This window comes from Haliotis rubra, unplaced genomic scaffold (assembly GCF_003918875.1).
Source record: "Haliotis rubra isolate DU_JTF1 unplaced genomic scaffold, ASM391887v1 Scf176, whole genome shotgun sequence".
Taxonomy (NCBI): Eukaryota; Metazoa; Mollusca; class Gastropoda; order Lepetellida; family Haliotidae; genus Haliotis; species Haliotis rubra.
The window spans coordinates 1,650,012-1,672,839 of NW_025765736.1; the positions used below are offsets into that span (position 1 = coordinate 1,650,012).

Sequence of the window (22,828 nt, forward strand, 5' to 3'; positions counted from 1 at the left end):
TCCGGGGTCAAACGATGCCTCGGAAGCGATGTGCTTCGTATTATGCCATTCACACTCGCTATATCTCTTACATATTGCTGCGATTTGATGTGTACCTTTAACACGACCATTACGGCCAAGACAAAAGATTTGAGGCGGACCAAGGAGCGCGATAGGCCTCACGATCAATGAAATGCCTGTACCATCGCTCACGAAACCTACGGTCTGCTTGAGGGTGAGAATTTGCACGAATTTACACACTTTCGCACATTTGCAAAATCATTAACAATAGATGACAACAAAAAGCAGTTGAAGATTTTACAAGTGTTATGAACACTGGCAATTCTTGTAACTACAAAATTGTTTTTGCTTAACGTTTTTTGTCAATACTGGGCACTGAGTTGGTACACCATAAAGCTGAAATGAGACGGGCGAGAAAGCCGTAACACAATGTAAGCAAATCTGACAGCGATCTGATTTCGGTTACGGTCGAAGAAATTGTTACATTACAGAACAATGTGGTGGATGTTGTTATCATCGCCCTTAGACATTCTTAAATTTGTCACACATTATAGGATGTTTTAAAGTTTCAAAAACTCAATCTGAAAGCCTACAGTACAGTGTCTGTTATTATTGAAAATATTCCAGGAATAATATTTTTTATATTCAAACGGACACAGTCAGTGTCAGCAGTTGCCTATCAGACAACATCCAAATAACAAAATTAATTCAAATGATTGTCTATAAAACCAAGCCATAAATATTTCAGAATTTCTATAAAGAGATGGGACCTTGAATTGAATTACGTTACTCCATGTGGATCAGAGATGAAAACTATGTGAGAAGAATAGTGACTTTCTGGAATATTGGACGGAGTGAAATAAAAGTGTATTTCTTAACTATGAGGACATTATTTCATTTGAATTTTTGTTACAACATAATTTTTTAACATGTAGGGGAGGTGCACTGGTACATTTTAGGAGTAATAACATAACTGTCATTTTAATTATAATTCACTGGAAATGATAGCAAGGTATGTTTTTAGAATCTTGCGTCCTTAAGTAAACGTGGAAAGTTAATAAAATAAATAATAACATAATCAATTATAAATAACTACTTAATTGACTGACATATCAGTTTCATGTGATTTTAAGGCAGAGCTAGGCAAACAAACACTAAATACGTACCCTGGCAGAACAATCACTTGCTACTAATTAACTTAGTTTGTTGGCTCCTGCTGTAAGATATCTTTGGGATTTTTAAATAATATATTTACTAAAAAGATTATTCTGAAAATGATTACTAGTATCAAGCTCATGATAATAAATTTCAACATTCAGAGAATTTGAAAAAAAATAAAGGTCACACCCTGGTCAGGCATTATTCAGTCTTGGAACAGAATAACTTACAAAATTTTCAGTTGACTAGTCATGTAACTGGAATGAATATTTTAACATATATTTATCCCAGATTTGATGTAAAACTTCTTAGAAATCATCAGCTTTTGAGGAGGTTACCATTATTTGAAGACATTTGAGCCAAAGTAGTGTTTATTAAGATGTTGGTTTTGGACAAATTGTTTAGGTTTGTTGATGGTTATTCTGAAAATGAGTTTCATATTAAATTTCACACTGGTTTGAAGGACGTGAAAGCTTCAGGACATTTTCATGTGTTTTCCTAAACCTTTATTTTGTTACCAATTTAGAAACAACTTAAATATATTTTTGATGACAGTAGTAAGTATCTCAGAAAAGGAAATAGATCAAAATTAGTGTTATGCCCCTAAGGGATATGGTCTCAGATCTAATAAAACAAAGATTATCATTGTTTAAGAAGCAATAATGACAATATGTAATTTTATTGACGAAAAGCTTTGAACTTAGGATATATTCTTTACACCTTATTTACATTAGTAGTTAGCAGTTAAATATCTATGAAGAAAAAGCAGTATATATGTATTTTGTATAACATTCTATTTCAATGCTAGTTAATTGTTTGGATAACTGTGCATCCTCAGTTCAAAGATTTTGCATCACAGGTTTCCTATTTCTGGAAGATGGGTCAGTGTACAGGTGAAGACTATATGTTGGATCTTTGTGTTATTGTGGTGTGACATAACTGTACGTAAATGCTGGCAGTTCATGAAGCCCAGTATTGTGGAAGTTTGTATATTATGATACCACAACAAAGTACACATAGAAAAATATATTGGAAAGGATGATTTAAAAATGGATTTCCTTATATTCAGTGTCATTTTAGGATGGTGTACAGATTTTGAAGAGAAATTATACTGAGAACTGCTGCAGATTAGCTGCTGAATATTGCTTCTTGGTATGTCCAGATACGTCCATGGAAACTTATAGATCTACTGTTTACAAGCCCAATAACCTTTTGCCAGGTTCCCAAATGAGATCAAATAGGATATGCAGTGATTTATTTTGTTTACAAATATAGACAAATAAGGTGGACGAAGTAGTAGACGGGACATATTTTTCTGCTTTGTTCATTAAAAGGTAGAAACCCATGTTTTCACATTATTGATTTAACTAAATTTGAACAACGTATAAATAAATAAAGGCGCCACACGCAGTTTTGACATCTATTTATAGACTCCGAAACGATCTCCAACTTGAAAAAGTTGAACATGTGGCTGTGTTCACGGTTTTTGTAATATTACGATGGGAATTTTGGAAAAAACCCAAACAACTTACTTCAGTTACCCTTTCCCTGCTAACATCTTAGACGGACGTGAATTGCCAGACATGTTATTTGGTTCGAAAGGAAACACGCTTCTTACTCACTCAGCAGCTGGCCGAGACGATTTTTCATTGAGCATGCAAATCATTCTCACTCACCAATTACAATCTGTCAACTCAAATAAATTAAAAAGTACATATAACATTCCTCTTTAAATATTATTCACAAACGACGGATACCAACGTACTACAAGCAGAATTCATCAACAACGTTCGCAATCACGTACGTATCGCAGGCAGTGACGCCATTGTGATTAGTCCGTGGTTGTCCCCCCCCCTAACGTCAAAAACGAAGTGGGCGGGGCTTATCGGCCGGGAATGGATCCGTCTATTAGGATCTAGATATCTATATAGCTAAAAACTTCTTTCACATTCGTTTAATTTTTAGAAGGGAAATATACCTTTAGTTGAAAGGTGTTTTCAAGTAATAGTGATAGTTTTATAATTTAATTTTGTTTTGTTAGGGTGTATTTGAGGTGTGAAAAATGACTTATCGCCGATCTTTTCTGATCCACCATTGATGCTGGTTATGCTTGAGTGTTAGATCTATAGTTCTAAAACTGCTTTCTTTCTTGTTAATCTTAGTATTTTACAAAACTGGAAAGGTGTTTACAACGCTTTGTGATAGTTCTAAACTTTACGTTTTTGAGGTGTGTGGCAGTGTCACTTAACATTCTGTCAGTGTCCATGCCGTTCCACAGATGCAGTAAGATATCTGAATTAATTACTAATGAAAAGGTAGATCTTGCGGTGGTGTTATCAAACTTGTCATCGGTTCCCGATTGCGCAGATCGATGCTCATGCTGTTGATCACTGGATTGTCTGGTCCAGATTCGATTATTTACAGACGGCCGCCATATAGCTGGAATATTTATGAGTGCGGCGTAAAACTAATCTCACTCACTCACTGATATGATCTGCCGGCAGACGCAGTTTAACATGACCATGCAGGGGATGGGGTGGGGGGCACTTGCTGGTAGAACAGCCAGGTGCGAGTTGCACATGTAAGTATGTGAAATAGAAATTTCATTACACATGCTTGTTGATTACCTGGCTGGACTGGCTCACTGTGCACCTGGCTGTTCTAAAAGCAAGTGTTCCCCTCGTGAGACAAATCATCAGTTGGTCTGTCGATTTCATGTGACTGTGCAAAATATTTGTGTTTTTTTTGCAATTAGGGACCGTTCATTATTTAAGGCTTGGGGGTGTGATGATGATTTTTATGGAGAAGCATGTACAATGTGACTTTCCCCCACTAAAATTTATGTACAAAATAACTTTCTCCCCCCCCCCCCCCAAATGTCATGTACAAAATCAATCAAATGCCATCTGATAGAACAGCCATCTGTGAGCTGTGGTTAGAATTTAATAGCGATTACGTCATGTTATCACAGATACTGTTTTTACCCCGAAACAAAACCCCCAAAAGCATGGAGGTGCAAGTCAATGAAACTGTGTTGACATTGATATTGTCACATGAAAATGAGACTAATCAGTACCGGGTGGATCTGCCACATACTCGGATGACACATTCCACCCTACGTCTCATGCCTCCAGTCAGACGTCGGATCTGTTCTCGGGTCAATAACAACCACTCAGCATGCAGAGCTGCCTCCAACGGATGTAAATTCTGTACTGGAGGGTTCCCTGCCTGGATTCGCTGCCCTATGTCCCACACATGCTCCAGAGGGTTCAGATCTGGGCTTAACGCTGGCCACTGCATTGGTCTTCATGTAATCCACTAGGGCACATGACTGAGGCCTGGCATTATCGTCCATGTCCTGAGGTCGTGTAGCAAGTGGATGGTTATCGAAATGAGGTACGACTGGCTGTAGGACGTCCCGGATGCATTGAGCTCTCGTTAAGTTGCCCCGAATGGTGACCAAATCCAGCTTGCAATCGTGAGAGAGGCATCCCCACACCATGACAGATACTCCTCCATAGGCAACAGTTGACAGAATGTTCCTGGGTGCCGTTGTACAAAACAACCTTAGCACTACGACTACCTTAAGCCTATGTTAAGGTATGTGTGTTACGGTCACCTTAGCATTACGACTACCTTAAGTCTATGTTAAGGTATGTGAGTTACGGCCACCTTAGCACTACGACTACCTTAAGTCTATGTTAAGGTATGTGAGTTACGGCCACCTTAGTGCTAAGATCGCTTTGTACAACGGCACCCTGGGGGTATAACCTCTGTTCTTATGCTTCCAAACACCTGTACGTCCATCAGTAACATGAAGTAAGAAGCGACTTTCGTCCGACCAATGGATTTTCCTTCAGGTCCTCAGATTCCAGTGTCGTCTGGCCAAGCACCATGTCAAACGTGCACGTTTATGATGGTCTGTCAAGGGACGTTTAATGACTTCTGGCCGTCAATCCTGCCGCTTTGAGACGACTTCTGACTGTTCTGGTGCTGATGGGTCGATTGGGTACCCACAGTCTTTCCAGCTGATGACTTGTACTGAAGGGTTCTCGGCGTGCATGTGGTATCAGTTGTCTGTCTTCACGCGATGTAGTGGCAGGAGGCCTTCCAGACCTTGGACGGTCCATTGCACTTCTGGTCCACCCATGTTTCCGGACTAAACAGCTAACAACGGTGTAATGGTAGCCCAGATTTCGTCCAATCACCTTAAAGGACATTCCTGCGGTATGCATACCAATAATCTGATTCCTATAGTACTGTTGGAAATAGAAAAAAACTGTATTTTCTCTTTTATCTCTACAATTTATGTAGTTGATATGTGAAAGTGTGAAATATGTTAAACTAAGTTCGGCCTCACTACAGTCTCGGTGGTAGAGAGATAGGAAACGGAGAAAAAGGACTTTACTGAGGAGGGTAAATTAGTGTAGAAATGAGCAATGCGTTTTTCCAAAAAATTATTTGGAACAGACCATGGCTCTATGCAAATTAGTGTGTGACGATATTGTATTACAAAGGACACTTTTTAAATGCCCAATTTGAAATTAGATGTAGATTCATTATAAACGATAGCTGACGTAACAAATAATAACTTTTATGCCGAAACTATTAAGGATGTAGCTACCATGCACTCTCACTGTCACTATAAAAAGAAACAGATGGGAGGGGCCGTCAGAAAAGCAAAACCTGGGGTCGGGCTTGGGGATAGAGATATCAGCTAGGATAAGATAATCCTTTAGGGCAATTATACTGGGGAGGTACACGGCACGTCATAACAATTTACAAATAATATCCAGTCCTGTCAATCTTCAGGTGGTCATGCCACCTATATACTACAATGCGTTTCTATGGTTTTGGGGTATCATACTCTTTTACATATCTCAACATTAACTATATGAAAGAAAGAAACATAATATGTTAATCAATAGATGAGACGGTCCGTCGTCATACCTGGCTGAGCGACCTAATTGCCATCTATAGTCTGATCTATTTTCAGCAGCTATTCGTATTTTATCTAAGTTTTGCCCGATTTTACGAGTAAACATGCTTCTCTGGATATCGTATTACGCATCCCACTGAACGCCCAGTTAGGCCGAGGTGGGTTATTTCGACATATGCCACAATCCACACGAGTGGGATTGTAAAGCATCACTGGTTATATCGTTTCACGCAAACTCTACTCTTCCCATAATTATACCTTGTATCACTATTTCAAATAATGGGGGGAAAAATTCATGAAAAATATCAGGGGGTGCTGAACTTTTTTCTTTGTGTATAATTTTAAATTAAGCAGCAGGTGCAACCTGTTTTGCCTGGCACAAAATAGTTAGTAGCTATGGTTGCACCGTAGGTTACATTTCCTGAAAGGACTGGGAGGGTCGGCTGGGGTAGGGGCTATGCTTGGGGGCAGGTTGACAAGGGAGGGACTCTGCTTGATGAGGTCAAGCCCTGCATTCATACATGTACCTGTCGTAATTTAATTAACTCAAACGTTCATAGACTCGTCCAGGGAAACTGGTCATTCAGTGTTTCTCAAAGTTAGATGGACATGGTCACATGGTAACCTGGAGCTGTTTCTGCTGGTGTTTTCTGCCAGTAATTTTCAGGACCTTATCTATAACTTTGTATACTCCTCCCCCACCAAACAAAATGATAGCTGAATTTTTTATTAAATCAGTGCCAAGCTAAACTCACATGCTCTCCTAACCACTGACTGAGTCACTCTGAATTAAACATCTTTACATCTGTTTCAGGTTTTAGTCATGACGAAATTGGGAATTATCTGTTTAGCAGTCGGGCTTCTAATGGTTGTGGTGAGTGTTTTTGTGATAATTTGCCATCAATTTGACGTGTCGGTCATATTGATTCAGTTCCATGGTGTATTACCAAGAGGAACAGTTTGTGCTGTGTGGAGTTGACTTCCTCCTACTTAGGCACGTACCATATCATGTAGTGACAATGCCTTGTGATGAAACATTGAAAGATTTCTATATCAAATCATTATTTATGTTATTTATTTGCAGGTTTTGTCAGTAAGAGCCCATTATGCCAATTCAATGCAATCCAGTCATCGGAAGGAGTTAGGATAGGGTCGTTCGGGGGTTCCTGGATACAGACATTGGGGTGGGGGTGGGGGGCTTAGTCTGTCATTCAGACCCTTAAGGCCACACCAATTTTATTTCTTCTTTTACGGATCCGCTGGTCATTTTTTTCAAGAATAAGAATAAAACCATAAAATTCTGATGTTTTTATTGGCCAAAAAAGGTAAACTTACAAGAAATTTTTTTCAGATTATATCTTGCCCCATATAAACTTCATAAATTGCCAGTAGTAAAATACTTTTAATATTTAAAAGAAATATTACTTTGACTGGTGATTTTTATTTTTATATTTTTTCCATCCTGCCTTTAGGTTTCCTGGGGACCAAAATCCGTAAAACAAGAAATAAAATTGGTCTGGCTTAAACAAATATATCCAAGAAAGTCCACACAAGTGTAGGTTATGTGGAAAGTCTAGCTTAAAACAGTTTCTTCTGAAAATGAAGGTGTCTGGGCTCCTTTTCATTACATTTTATGATTATAATTTAGTAACTGTTTTTCCTGTAAAACATGTTGATTTCAAAGATGAATGTTAGTCAACTTCCTATTGTGACGCATCCTAAGCACCCTGTGCTGGCCTTATCAGACTTGGCGACTTGGTTTCTGAGCAGCATTGTATCTCGATGGATTGTTGACTTGTTTCTAAGCAGCATTGTACCTCGATGGATTGTTGACTTGGTTTCTAAGCAGCATTGTACCTCGATGGATTGTTGACTTGGTTTCTGAGCAGCATTGCACCTCGATGGATTGTTGACTTGGTTTCTGAGCAGCATTGTACCTCGATGGATTGTTGACTTGGTTTCTGAGCAGCATTGCACCTCGATGGAATAAAGATGGCACCTTTGCTGGAATATTGCTAAAAGTGGCGTAAAACCAAACTCACTCACTACATATTTCTCAGTCTGATCAGTACTATAATTCTGCATCGTGGGAGAACATGTATACTGATATATAAATATATGTGTGGTGCTTACTGTGTTATTCCAAATGTACAGTTCTTATTTCATTCAAGTCATCCTGATTTCTCATCTCTGCATCCAATACTTCTTCAGAACAAGGTTCACGCTGAATGTAAAGCAGGCCAAAAGCATCGCACTGATGGAGGAATAAGATGCTGTTGGAAAATAACGGCAGATGACCCATGTGGACCAGGTGGGTTTGTTATGTATACAGCCTCATATATTGGACCAATGTAAAAGAATAAAAAAAAACCTAGTTATCATTAAGTTACCGTGGTTACTCAGCCTTTGAAATTGTGCAAGGAAAACTTTAATGCTGGTCATCCTCGTTGTAGTAGTAGACAGGATGGTGGTACGGGATCAGGGTAATCTAAAGCTTCATTTAATAGATGAAGCCTTAGTCAGACCCTTCCCATTACCATCTACTATAAAGCTTTATTTCATAAAATAAGACTTTAGTCGGGGACGCTACTATAGCGGACGTTGGTATCTTACCTCTATGTCGTGTTGGTAGGAGGTAGCATTGTGCCATACGGTACAATCAATAATTCTTCTCTCACAAACCCTCTGCCGGGACCATCCATCAAGTAGTTCGTTTTATCTATGTCAACATGCCGCTATGTCACGTTGACCTCGACGAAACAGTTTAACGTGAATCGCCTAGGATCTCTTTGGTGTTGGTAATGAAAGCTTGCTGGGCTTTTCGTACCCCCTGTTCTATGTACTTTTTTTTCTCGTCTTCGCTGATAGTAGTACTTTTACGAGACTTGGACCGGATTTCTTGTTTCATTCTATGATATTTTGCGAGTTCAGAGAGGACTAAACGAAACTCCTCCTCCGAGATTTTGTTATCAGTGAGTGCCGTGGAAATATGATCATCTATTGTGTTAAGCTTTGCTTCAGCCAGAACTCTGATCTCATCATGCTTCAATGCCTTACGTTGCAGTCTGCGAGAAACAAATTTAAATACCAATCCAGCCAACCCTGACACCCCAGCCGTTATTTCAATACCCAACACTATGGGTGCGGCCACGATGGTTGTCAGCAACCCAACACCTGCCACCCCTAGTCCCATGCTAGTTGCCATCAGGGTAGTATCGGCCCCATCCACGATGTTGAAAGCTCTATGGTACTTCTTACACAGTGCTTTCCGCTTATCACGATCTTGTTCTAGTTGGCGCCTTACATCACATAATTGTCTCAAGCTTTAAACCCGCTTTACGGTTTCCAGGGTCTTTACTACTTCATCTATGCCTGGATACAGTCCCATCCTATAATATATATTACAAAAGATATTTTAATTGGGCATCACTTAATAGTTGGCCAACGTACCTGAGGCTTATAAAACTTAGATTCTCATATGTGTAGATACGGGAAGGGTCAATAGGTAACTTTTGGTCTATCTCAACATCATTGCAGTTTATTATGGGGGGTAGTAATCCCTGTTGGGAGTCCCCAATCGTATCATCATTTAATATGCAAGATAAAAACCTGATGTTAAGGGGTCGCTACCCCAACGTATTGTTACACCAGGTAAAAGTTCCAAGTTTGGGATGGGTCAAGGTCATCCAAATCAAACTTATCCTTGTAACCGACTTCTACGATGAGTGTGGAGTTTGTTTCCATACCCCTAACCCCTATTATGGAATGATGGTGGTGGGTGGCTATTAACTGAGACTTCCTGGCTGAAATTAACAGGGTGTCCCTAGGCCAATATTCAGAGTTAGAAACTATCATCCTTTCAGTTGGAATGAAAGACGTGAGCAAGGTACCGTTGTTCCTAATTTCAGAGACATAACCATCTTTGTCTAGTGAGATATAAGGTGCGGTGGTGGTCACGTTGATCACCCATTTAGGTTCTTTAAAGACTGCCAGGTCCTGCCAGATGTACACACCGTTGTTAAATAATAGGACGATGAGGTGTTTTATGACCAGGCTTATCAAATCCCTCCGCGGTCCCCTAGATCGCTAAGTTTAGTGTTGGGGTGAAGCCAAGACATTTCTATAATACTATTACGATATAATTTCCAACTAGTGTTCTGGTACTAATTCAGGGATATAGCTCAATCCCATAATATATTTTAATTGGGTTTCATTTAACCTTCGATTAATGTACTTAAAGCCGATAATACTTAGATTAACGTATGTAAAAAAGCGGGTCTTAGCTCTCACGCCCATTAAAGAGACGAACCCCATCAAGGGTTGGTACAGGGTCGCTTCCTGATACCTTAATAATACAACAACGTTGGTTATTACACCTGGCTTCCCAACCTATCACCATATCATCTATAATGCTAATATAACTACTAGTCAAACTTATATCTCCGAGATAGACGCCTATGATGAATGTGAAGTTTTCCGCAACATTTCTAAAACCTCTTGGTAATCGAAAGTAATTTGATCTCTATCTTTACCCTCCCACTGTCTGAAGCTAACATGTTGCCCGAAAGTGGTCTGGTATTGGTATGACTTGTACACTAGATTCGAACGAACGATCCTATAATCATACCGTTGTTCCTAATCTCGAGATAGTATTCTTTTGTTTCAGGGAGATATAAGGTGAGGTGAGGGTTAAGTTGACTAACCATTCAGGCTCTTTAAAATCTGATAACGACACCCGCCTATACACGTTGTCTTTCAAGTGCAGGATGTATAAGGTGTCTTCCTCACCAGGCTGATCGAATCCCTCCGTGTCCCCTAAGTCGTTAATCGTAGTGTTGGGGCTTAATCCAAGACATTGCTATATTATTACGAGATAATTTCCAACTGGTTTTCTGATAATAGTTCAGGGTGCACTTCACCCCCATGAAGTGTATGTTGTCGGTAGGAATATCTTGGTTAGTGATATAGTGTCTTCCACGACCACGGTGACACCCTGCAGACTGGTTTTGAGTCGACACCCACCCGCACGTAAACGCTAGTAAACGTGATACTGTTGTTGTTTCCCCACCGAGTTTGACCCCTTCACGATCTCTACATCATTCCGCGATGGTTCCCTAGGTAGACTTGGATGACCAGTGTTGAGTTCGCCGGTAGACTCTCCAGGATCCTGACCACACCTTCAATTCAGACACCAACTGCAATACCACGCTTTGCATCCCCGCTTTACTCGATAGCATGTGGGCTGCCATACTGGCGAAAGTGGGCTGATGACTACGCCACGCCTCTGAGTCGGGATGTAAGCCACGAAAGCAGGGTTCCGTTGTTCACTTAACTTTGTTTAGGTGGTTGTCTTTGTTATCCGTGAAACACGTAGGGGAGCCGAAGTCTAATATTGAGAAACCAGTCGACTTTACCCGTAATAACACCCACTTGTCATCATCGGTGAAAACGAAGCGATATATGGCTTGTTTCGGGCGACGGTAGTGCTCTCAACATCGGTTAAGTCGAACAGTTTGCCCCCGTGATGGGTATATCATCCAGTTATCATCCCCGTGGTGACAAGGGTGTACTTAGTGTTGACTGCCGCTCTTGAGGTATCTACTATATCGCTTAGGTTGCTAGTACCACTGGAAACTTCAACGCGTTTATAAATGCTGTTTTAAGTTGCAAGGCGCATTACACTTTACCATCTACCCGGGTCGTCGAATCCGCGGTGTCCCTCGAGATCGGAGATCCCCACATTGATGCATTTTTTCAACTTCATTCCGGACCTTGTGCGCTGGTCATTTTATGTGCAGCGCTACGCTGAGGTATCCTATATTCACGCAGATTATGATTTATATCTAACACCGATATTATCAGCTCAGGGATGTTGCCCTGGGTTAACCTCTTATATTGCCACGCGTTGAAAAACCACTCGGTTCTGCCGCCGTTGTATTTCTCCGCTTTAACCGCACTGCTCTAAGTATAGTGGAAGGGTGACCTCCTTGAATATTGTCCGCTGTGCTAACCTGGTTGAGATGAATGCACAGCTCTCGCACGGTACTAAGTCGGGTAACTTAGTGCCTGTGACTGTAGTCGTTGGTTTTACCTCTTCAGGCGGCATACCGAGTGTTCTAGCCAATGGTCGAATCTAGCCGCAGAGGAGTTTCTTCCGTTGTTGATTAACACCACTGTACCGCTTTGAGTCGCTCATCTTGAGTTCGCTCCCAATGGTTTGAATACCTCGCCGCTAGAGAGCACACGCTGTAGTAACCGCCAATTATCTTGTTGCTAGCGCCACCTACTTAACAGTTTATTGTTGTTAGCGCTGATGTTAGTCCATCGTGGTAGGTAGGTTATATCGCGACAGTGCTATTTCGAAGTTGACCCGACGTGTTATCGATCGCAAGGTGCCAGCTGAACGGCCTCGCCGCCGCTATTCCTGGAAGTGTTATGTACATGTTATATAAACTCATTATATAATAGTTTTAAAACATGAAGATCGTGGTCGCTGATGGATTGTATTTCGACGCCCAGTTCATAGATGTGTTCGATAAGTATAAGTTTTCGTGACTAACGTTAAGACAGTGCACGCTTGGTTCAACAACCCGATGCAGTTCTGGCAGAATCAACTCAACTTCGCCGCGGTGGTGCGCTACAACGGGTGTGGTGTATCCGACACTAGGCGTGGACCGCTGAGTCAGTCTGTGTTCACGTTTCACGGTACTACCAGGTCAGGCGATCCTCAAAGAGATCAGCTCGGGCCTCACAGGAAAAAGCGTGGAATGCAGTAAACAACCAATACGATAGACGGGCCTACTTAACGATTTGCAAATCTAATTCGAATCGATACTAAAACGGATTGGCGCTTGCCGGACCGAACCACGGATTGGGTATTCCTATTGTTCACAACATGCCTCTCGTGGAAGCCAGCAGCAGAAGTTGAAAGATTGGGGATACAAGTGCATATCATCATATCACAACCAACGAGTGGGATGACCGCTACATGGCATTCGACGACAGTAAGGATTATCGAAGTTTGAGGTTCGAGCAGGGTGGTGATTGGAAAAAATTCATGTTGGAATCGAAAAGGGTATACTCGTGCCGCACCGAACGCTTGAATGACTCGATTCGAACGCACGCGGTGGGCACTGTTGCGCGCAGACGCAAACGCCGCTCAAATATCCTAGGTAAAGGGACTGCTTACGACGACAGAAACAATTCGTTGTCAACGTAGAGGATGCTATCAATGCTCCAGTTGATCTCCGAAAGTGCCATCAAACGCTACCAAGACGTGTTGGAATACGCCAGGTCGAAAGTCGACTACGGTTCGACGCGGGACTGTACATGGCCCGAAGTTTATATGCAACTGAGAATAAAAAGTGGTGGGCTACAACAACGAAATAATTGTAGCCACGGGCGGACCAAAAGTTGCGCCAACCTAGATGTCAACGTCCCCACGCCCCACCACCCACGACCGGTGAAACGGGTATAGTGGCGCCATCCCCGAACCTAGGGTTCAACACACACACCTACAGCCCCAGTCTGCACCCACTGTGGGTTCACAGCACATCGATCGTAAAACAGCCATGGTGGTTGGTGGGGTGGCTTTGGGGCTCATTTGGTTAAAAATTCCTTAGCCGCCACGCACACCAAACCAGCTACCGCGACGATGGCTGCCCACAGGTTTTGACTGAGCCACGAGCAGTTTTAGCTAAAACACTCAGCAACCACGAGACGATGCTACCCAGGATGCCAGGCAGGGCTTCGGCGGCCTTACCAGCCAGTTTAGCTAGAGTTTCTCCTAGTTTTTTAATCCACTCTTTAACACCACCTGTGCCACCACCGCCACCGCCGCCGGCAGGCGTACCCCCACTAAGTGACACCACCAGGGTAGATATGATGAAGCCCAATGCAGTCAGAATGCTGGCGATGGTGATGCCTTGTTCACGGAACAGGATTCGGATCCTGTCAGCTAACGTGGTGTCTTGGTGGAGGGCTCGATCAACGGTTTCCCGCACACGGCTGACCTGGGATCGAAGCTGGTCTCGGAAGGAGGATGCCGTTTCCAGCCGGGTCTTCCTTTCCTCTTCCAAATTACGATTCGCTCCTCGATGGTGGCTTTCAGAGACTCGCCCTCCGCTTCACCGAAGTTTGACCTTTCATGGGCTTATATGGTCGCCTATATCGGCCCAGTTTGGCCGTGTTGTTCACTTAGATGGCCGCTAATGGTTTGCATGGCCATGTCCAGCCCCCGCGCAGTTCCCGAGCGGTAAATTCGAACCGGTAAGGGTTTGTCATGGTAGGTGGCCAACAGCTTTTCAATGTTATCAGTCATGTCTTGATCCGATGTGGCGCTCTGATGTCTTGCAGATCTTGAAGGGGAAGGGCTTTAGGCCGTGCGCCCGTAATCTATGAAGCCTAGTTCATCGCGAATAAAGTCACCTCCATGGCGACTCGCCGAAAGTGTTGATAAAGCAAGCGGTTCTCTAGTGCTTTATTCATGAGATCGATCTCTGGGTGAGCCCTCAATCGCAGCGCGCCCTTACCATCGACAAAAAACTTGGAATATTCTCGCCCCCACGGCTCTAATGTAATTTCTATCCTCTTTAAACCATCGTAAAACCCGCTGACGGCCTGCTTCACGAAGTTCGCTGCCTTGCGAGAATGAGGTTTCATCATCCACGGCACTATCATCCCACATATCATCCATAGGTATTTCTTCATGACCGCCTTCAGCCATTATTTAGTATTAAAACTTATATATTTCATTTATATAACAATGTACGGTAGAAAACTAGATCCTTTCAGAAGATCGAGAGCCACTAGGTGTCAAAGCCCGCGCCAGTCGGTGACCATCACCAACAATCCCAGCAAGATAGACCAGAATCAAACGCTGCTGGTTAGATTTCCAAACCTTGGCGCCGAATGATCTCATTGTACCAGGCACTGTTCGACATGCTCAACATCACGCTGACCTCCGACAATCCACAAACGCGAAGCTAGTGCGGAACGTAGGTCGAAGCTATCATCAAGAAAACCACCATCAAGATCACCGTAACGAGGTGCTGAGTATCGACGATAGCCACGCCTTTCACTGCTACAAGGACCTCTGGAAAAGCTTAGGAGAACGCGCCAATGACGCGGTACCAAGGTATCAGTAAATCGACCAGGTCGCGCGATTGGGTATGCCTTCACGGCAGACCAGTTAGACAAGCTATCAGACGGTGAAAAGGCCATCGCCAAGCCGCACGGAACCGGTTCTGGCGTGCCGCCGACTTCGAAGTTGCTTCACGGAACACGCCGCCGCTTTACCAAGCCGCTGGGTGATAGGCTTGAATACGAAGCTAACGCTTAATCGACTACAGTAAAGTAGTGCGCGACCGAACGGTGATGAGGCCAGTTATACCATAGACAACATCTCTCTGGAGTTCGACATGGTCACTAACCCGAGCTGGCAAGGCAGGTTCAAACCAGTACGGGTAATGTAGCCATCCTGTACGATCGTGATACTGAGGCATAGATCCATCGGCGGGATAAGAGCCGACACTGTGTGGAATATCAACCTGAACGCGGCCGGGCGCCGATCTATGAAAGGCATCCTGGTAGTTCCTGTGGAGGATTACGAGCCGCTCCGAGGGACAGCGAAGTTTTTCAACCCAGAGATCGAAAAGGTGGAAGTGACCATCGAGGGCGCATCCAACCAGCTGTTTAGTCATGGTATGCGGCGCACTCAGCAGTGGGATGAGATAAAAAGCTGCCGAGCAAACATCCATATATAGCCAAAGACCTGACCTATCCTCCGCATAAATCGGGTGAATACTTAACTAACAAGTACGCCGCTGTGGTTGGACATGCGATCCACGGATGACGATAAACTACACGGTAGCGCCGTGAGAATAGACAATGGTAGCGGCGAATTACTATCCAGATTACCAAGAAGGCTCAACCCGCTGGCAAGTTGAAATTATATCTGTACGCTATTATGGACGCCGCGAACTTAATATAGACAATGGGAGATTCGTGCAAGCCATTTACTGATTTGCCTGGCGGCAAGCCATCTACTGATTTGCCCTCGCTGACCCACACTGCGCCATAGTGCGCGGGCAGACTGGCTGTGGGAAGACCGCTGCGGTTGGATATGTTGGAGGGTACTACAGGGATGTGTTCGACCACATCGCTATCATGTGTCCTACTCTGAGCATGAATAAAACGCATTACGGAAAGACCTTTGGTGATGACGGACCCTGACGCATACAGAGTCGATCCGGGGCCACGCCTACAGGACTGGTTAAAAGCTTACCATATGAAATTTAAAGGGGAGTCGACGCTGTTCATACTGGACGACTGCAGCTTAATCGCAGATAACAAAAAGAGAGATATGCTATCGCACCTGGCATTTTCAGGCCGACACGCAGCTAATAGCGCCTGGGTGCTAACGCAGAAGTTCAACTCGGTGTTGAAAGACCTCAGGAGCAGACGCGATGGGTTGCCTTATTTCACTGCAAGGACAGGGATTCGCTCAAGAGTGTTTGAGAGAGAACGATGTGATGAGCAAATTAGAACGGAACGGGTGAAGAAACAGCTAGCTGAAACTAAACACGCTTAAGCTCTCGGCTCAAGACAGACCAACCAGTAGCCTATAGTGTGTTTTAGCTTAGCAATGCTTAGCAATGCTTAGCAATGCTTAGTAAATTCTTAGCAATGCTTAGTAAATGCTTAGCAAAGCTTAGCAATGCTTAGTATAAATACTTAGCATTTAGTTATAGCTATGACATTTGAAGTGCTCGTCGTGTTCAACTTAACCTTTATTTCTCTGTGTTTCGCTTATATCGTATATTATATTGTTAAAACTAAAACTTACTTATCATATTATAGGATGGAGTGTGAGGAGTTGCTAGAGCAACTGTTGGTACCCCAAATACAGGTGGATGATGATAAGTTTGAGAGAAACTGGTGGCGCTATTGTTGGTGGCAAAGCCAAACATTACTTTGGGGAGTACACCGGATAAAATTCACAAAATGTCAGCCGAAGAAATCGATAAACTGTAACGCTAAATAATGAGACTAGACTAGGTGCAGAGATGACAAAGACAATAGGATCGGCTATGACCCAGATATACACTGGTATTAAGGCCATACTTCCTTCCCATCCCCGAGCCGACTTTACCTGTGGAAGACTTAGAGAAAGACCCTTTATCGAACACTTTGAGCTCTATTAGCTGCGAGCTGTACCACAAATACGGTATGTTGTTAGCCCCGTGACGGCGGCGATTATCACAGCAAAGCATTGTCAATTTGAGAGGAAAAATAATAATAATAGTATAGATGGATGCTGCACAGGAGACCCCAAGGAGGAGAGACCCTTCAGAGGAGACCCCACCCCAACTGGAGGAGACCTTCACAGGTGACTGTGAACCCTCCCACAGTCACCAGGCAGAAGAATCCTAAGAGAGTAGCTGCCGGTAAAAAACGGTGGTGTAACCAACATAAAATTATCAGGGTGACTCACCCGAGCTTAATTTTGTTGGTTGTGGCGCGAACTGCTGCCGCGGGCTATCTCGTGGTTATATACACGACACAGGGATCCCAGGAGGAACCCCCACAATTAGAGGTCAACCCGCATATCATGTTATAATTTAATATATTTATATCATATACATAATGTCTGAGGGGAAAACGTTCGTCAACGACGATACCACGCCACCGCGGGTCGCCAGTCTAGCCGTAGGATACCGGTTGACCAAAATGGTGCTTAAACAACCAACTATCAAGCTAGATTTCAACCTTCAGGATATGGGTATGCTAATAATGAACCTTGGTATGGCGATGGCCACAAAAGACATCCTAGTAAAACAAGGAATAATACCTGAAGATATTATGAAATAAATATAAGGATGGCTACGATTGCTATGATGGTCGGTGGTGCGTTAGTGAATGCCCTGGCATTTTCCGGGAGTAATTTCCTCTTCTCTAAACTACGAGAGTCACACGCGGGCTGAAATACAGGCGGAGAGGAAGCGCACGATCTCGCTATTGAGAACTTACAAATAGCACAGGCCGAAAGTACGCTAAACAACGCTTCCAGCGGATCGATTACATTAACGAACAACTCAGGCTGAAAACCATGCCGCTCAAACATTCCACGATGTGACTAACGACGCAGCGGTGACAATACTACTTATTAACTGGTAAACGATTGGAGCCACTACAGAAGCCAACACTCGCCAGTACTACACACCATCCAAGGGACAAATGGACCGTGAACTGACCTTCATAGCTGGGTGTAGCGGCGACTGCTTTGGTTGTGAAGCAATTAGACTAATACACATATAAGTATGCTAAACATGTATAGATGCGAATACATACTTATGGGGAAGACCGAGACCTGTGGTAGGGTATGCGGTACTCATGGGTACTGTTATTTCCACATGGGAAGTCCCAACTACTCGTGGTTCTGTGTGTGGTATAGGAGTCAAAGGACACTATTGTTTATGTAAAGCTCACGGGCTAACGTAGTCAGACATCACCTCATCTACGAATAAAAAGGCCTACATAAAAGAACGTGAGGCGCATTTCTCAAGATAGACCCCAATTAGAGATTATTACACACCTACGTATAGATATGTTTGTGGAACTTGATCCCAGTGAAGACATAGAATCTCAGGTAAAAACATACTCAAAGATAAACTAAACTTCAGATTTCAGGTAATATTGAAAATGGTATGGATTAAAGATGGTGTTAAGTATACTCGCCCCTTCAGATGTGTGGGGACCATCACGACTCAACACCAGATAGATTGTTTTACAAGTATATCGGAATACCTGCTAAACTTCAAGAAATACTATATCAAACAGTGTGAGCACTGGATCGAAACAGCCCATCTAAAAATAGTTCATTGGGGTAACGGAGAGGATATATAATTTTTACATTTACGGGCGCCCAATTAGACATTAATTCCTTAGGTGTGTACGCTAATTATGAATACTATACAGTTCGTGACGCGACTGAGCTGTAGGTAAGTATTTAAGAGGCTGGCGATGCGCCGCTGATAGGAATATAGATGTCTCAGATATTAAGCCCCTGATAGATGATAAAATAAAACAGGAACTAGCCAGTCTTGGAAGTATCAAATTTCAAATCACAATTAAAATGACACCGAAAAGAACGAGGGGATGTTACCGAAAGCACGCTCAGCCTTACTTCCGAGGTGTACAAGAGGTCGTGACCCAGATAGAGACTATAAACACATCGATCGATAATAGTTTTCAGCAGATACAGGAATACCTAGAACGCTACACACACTTGGGATCCGGGTGGGCTGTAGATAAAATCGATATTGTCTATCTAGACATAGCTAACTACGCGCCGCTCAAAGGCTGGTCATACCTAGACTTGCCTCCCTACTATAAGAAAAACAGGCCATAGTAAACGTTAAGAATAGAGGAAACGATTGCTTGAGATTAGCTATCAGATCAGCCTTGTTTCCAGCTGACACTAATTCAACAGGCCTTCTAGTTATCCCCAAGACGATGGACTCAACTGGGATGGTATAGATGAACCAACCCCCATATCCCAGATCACTAAAGTAGAAAACAGAATAATCTAGCTATAAATGTCTTTGGACACGAAGACGACACAACAATAATACACAGGCTCAGCTCGCTGGTGGAAAGGGGGAACCCCTCGTGTTATCAATATATTTATGATCCAACGAGGTGAAAAGTATCACTACACGTGGATAAAACATTTCAGCCGGTTGTTGTACGACCAGTCGAAACACGGTGGGAAAAAACACTTTTGTATGCGATGTCTGCACGGTTTCAGCCGAGCTGATTTATTAGAATCCCACCAGGAGTATTGTCAAGGTGTGGGACAGACGGCTATAACGACGACATGCCCGAGGAAGGTGACAATATCCTAAAATTCTACAACCACAAGCACCAAATGTCTGTTCCTTATATTATATACGCCGACTTTGAAGCCTTGGTCAAACCTGTTGATATTGGGGGTACTCCAACCACACTCAAAACACAAGAGCATGAAGCATGTGGATTTGATACATAGTCGTCCACAGACGGGAAACGAAATCTCCGTAGTGTACAGGGTTCTGACGCCGTTGAAAGGTTTCTAAAGTGTTTGAAGGAGGAAGAAGAAATTATTAGGGGAAAAGTTGCATAGAATCGCCCCATGCGTATGACCCAAGCCGACAGGTTAGCTCACACCCCGTAGCATTAACTGTCACGTGTGTGACTCACCACTGAACGGTGATTCGTGAGAGATCACTGTCACATAACCGTAAGTATAGAGGCGCGCCATAACGAGTGTAACCTCAAGCTTAGAATCAACCCTAAGACAATAAACATTCCCGTTGTCTTTCACAACTTGAGAGGGTACGACTCTCACTTAATCATGCAGGCCATCGCTAAAATCGATGGTAATATAACGGCATCCCCAACAACATGGAGAAATATCTCTCTTCAGCTTAGACGGACTTAGGTTCATTGACTCGTGTCAATTTCTATTGTCGCCATTAGCCAGCCTGATTAAAGCTAACGATACCTTTCCCTATCACCGATCGATACACAGACGCCGAGACTAGATCTCTGCTTATGAGAAAAGGTGTGTATCCCTATGAGTACATGGATAGTTGGACTAAGTTCACGAGACCAGACTACCCCCATCAGAGAATTTTACAGCAATCTGACCGAAGTCGAAATATCCAAGACGATTACTGTGACGCTTATTAATGTATGGAATAAACTTGGTTGTAAAACCTGGGTGACTATCACGACATCTGTACTTGAAGATGGATGTACTACTATTAGCCGACGGTTTGAGACATTTAGGAGGACATGTATCAAGCAGTATAAACTAGATCCAGCATGGTATTACACCAGCCCAGGTCTGTCGTGGGATGCCTTGCTTAAAAAGACCGGAGTTAAGTTGGAATTGTTTACTGATTATGACATGCACCTGTTCATTGAGAAAGGTTTGCGAGGTGGGATCTCCATGGCAACCAAACGATACGCTTAAAGCAAATAATCAATAATTGAATGGCTACGCAACCCTAGCAAACCAACCAATCACATTCTCTATCTCGACGCAAATAACCTGTAACGGATGGGCCATGAGTCAGTATCTACCAACAGGGGATTCAAATGGGTATCATCCGATTTCGATATTATGAGCATCGCTACCGATTCAACAAAGGTTATATCCTCGGTAGACTTTGAGTATCCCAAGGCATTACACACGCCACACAACAGCTATCCGCTAGCTCCCGAACGTGATGAGGGTTAACCCAGACTGGATGTCTGAATACCAACATAACTTATTAGATAGGCGGGTGACGGTGTTGAAAACTCTCGGCCTAACTTAATGAATAAGACCAAATACATAGTTCACTATCGCAACCTGCAGCTGTACCTGTCGTTGGGTATGAAACTGACCAAAATACACAGAGTGCTGAAGTTCAACCAGAGCCCATGGATGGAGCCTTACATCAGAATGAACACGACCTCCCAAAGCTGGCCACCAGTGACTTTGAGAAAACTTATATAAGCTCATGAACAACTCGGTATTCGGTAAGACGATGGAGAACCTGAGGAAACGCGCCAGACGTGAAGCTGGTTCGGTCAAATGAGGAGGAAAACTCAGGAAGCTGATCGCTAACCCTGCATTCAACCGTAGTAAGATATTCGATAACCACCTGGCTGCCATACACATGAAGAAAAGTCACATAATATTAAACCGCCTGTTTACTTTGGGATGAGCATCCTCGATTTATCCAAACACTTGATGTACGACTTTTACTACAACGAGCTGAAGAAACAGTACGGCGACAGGTGTGAAGTGCTATACACTGACACGGATTCCCTGCTGATGGAGATTCGAACCGAGGACGGTAACGAGGACATGAAAAACACCTCGATTTGTAATGACACCAGCGATTACCCCAAGGACCATACCATACACAGCACGGTGAATAAAAAGGTCCTAGGTAAGATGAAGGACGAGTGTGCTGGCACGCCCATAGCCGAAAGTACATAGGGTTGAGGCCTAAGATGTACTCCATACTGAAGACCCACAATGGTGAAATCCGAAAGCTAAGGGTGTAAAAATACGTGGTGAAACAACACATCAAACACACCAGATTCAAGGAAGCCCTGTTCAAGACCCGCACCTTTAGACATAAAATGAACACGCTTTAGAAGTGATGGGCATAGGATATACGGGCTGACTATAAATAAAACATCATTATCCCCTATGGATACCAAACGCTGGATAGCTATTGATGGGATAAACACGACGCCGCGTGGGCATGAGAGAAAAATTGAACCAAGAACATAGGTATAAATAAATGGTGACATGTCACGGAACCAGAAAAAGTTTGAGGCTATTTACTATAGCCCACGTGGGTACTGGAAAGGAGCTAGCGCTGTAGATAAGCTATCTAAAATAACCCGAATATCCCCGGAGGAGGTCAAAACATGGCTTGAAAAACAAGCACTTTGGCAGATATATTTACCACCACCACGCTATGTGCCTAGAAGGAAGTTTGGTATTAATATGACTAATAGTGTTCACCAAGCAGACCTACTGTTCCTACCTCACGACAGGGTGAGACGTAAAACCTACAAGTATGCCCTGACTATCGTGGATGTAGCCAGCCGGTATAAGGAAGCTGAACCATTGACCACGAAAGACTCGAATCAGGTAGCTCAAGCTATTGAGCGTATATACAA

The 22,828-nt window shown here is 43.2% G+C and overlaps 2 long non-coding RNA genes across 2 annotated transcripts in view; one reads left to right on the forward strand and one right to left on the reverse strand.

The window, feature by feature from the left end:
• The window catches only part of LOC124273095, a 28,090-nt gene extending 19,228 nt beyond the window's left edge, over nt 1-8,862 (reverse strand). The window contains exons 1-2 of the long non-coding RNA XR_006897549.1: nt 8,711-8,862; nt 5,396-5,402 (exon numbers count right to left, since the gene is read on the reverse strand). This is a non-coding gene — a long non-coding RNA (uncharacterized LOC124273095). The remainder of the gene's footprint in view (nt 1-5,395; nt 5,403-8,710) is intronic.
• Nucleotides 39-22,576, forward strand: LOC124273094. Its single transcript, XR_006897548.1, has 5 exons — nt 39-214; nt 6,912-6,971; nt 8,309-8,408; nt 20,933-20,937; nt 22,563-22,576. It is a non-coding gene; the product is annotated as an uncharacterized LOC124273094 (long non-coding RNA).
• The last annotated feature ends 252 nt before the right edge of the window (nt 22,577-22,828 follow it).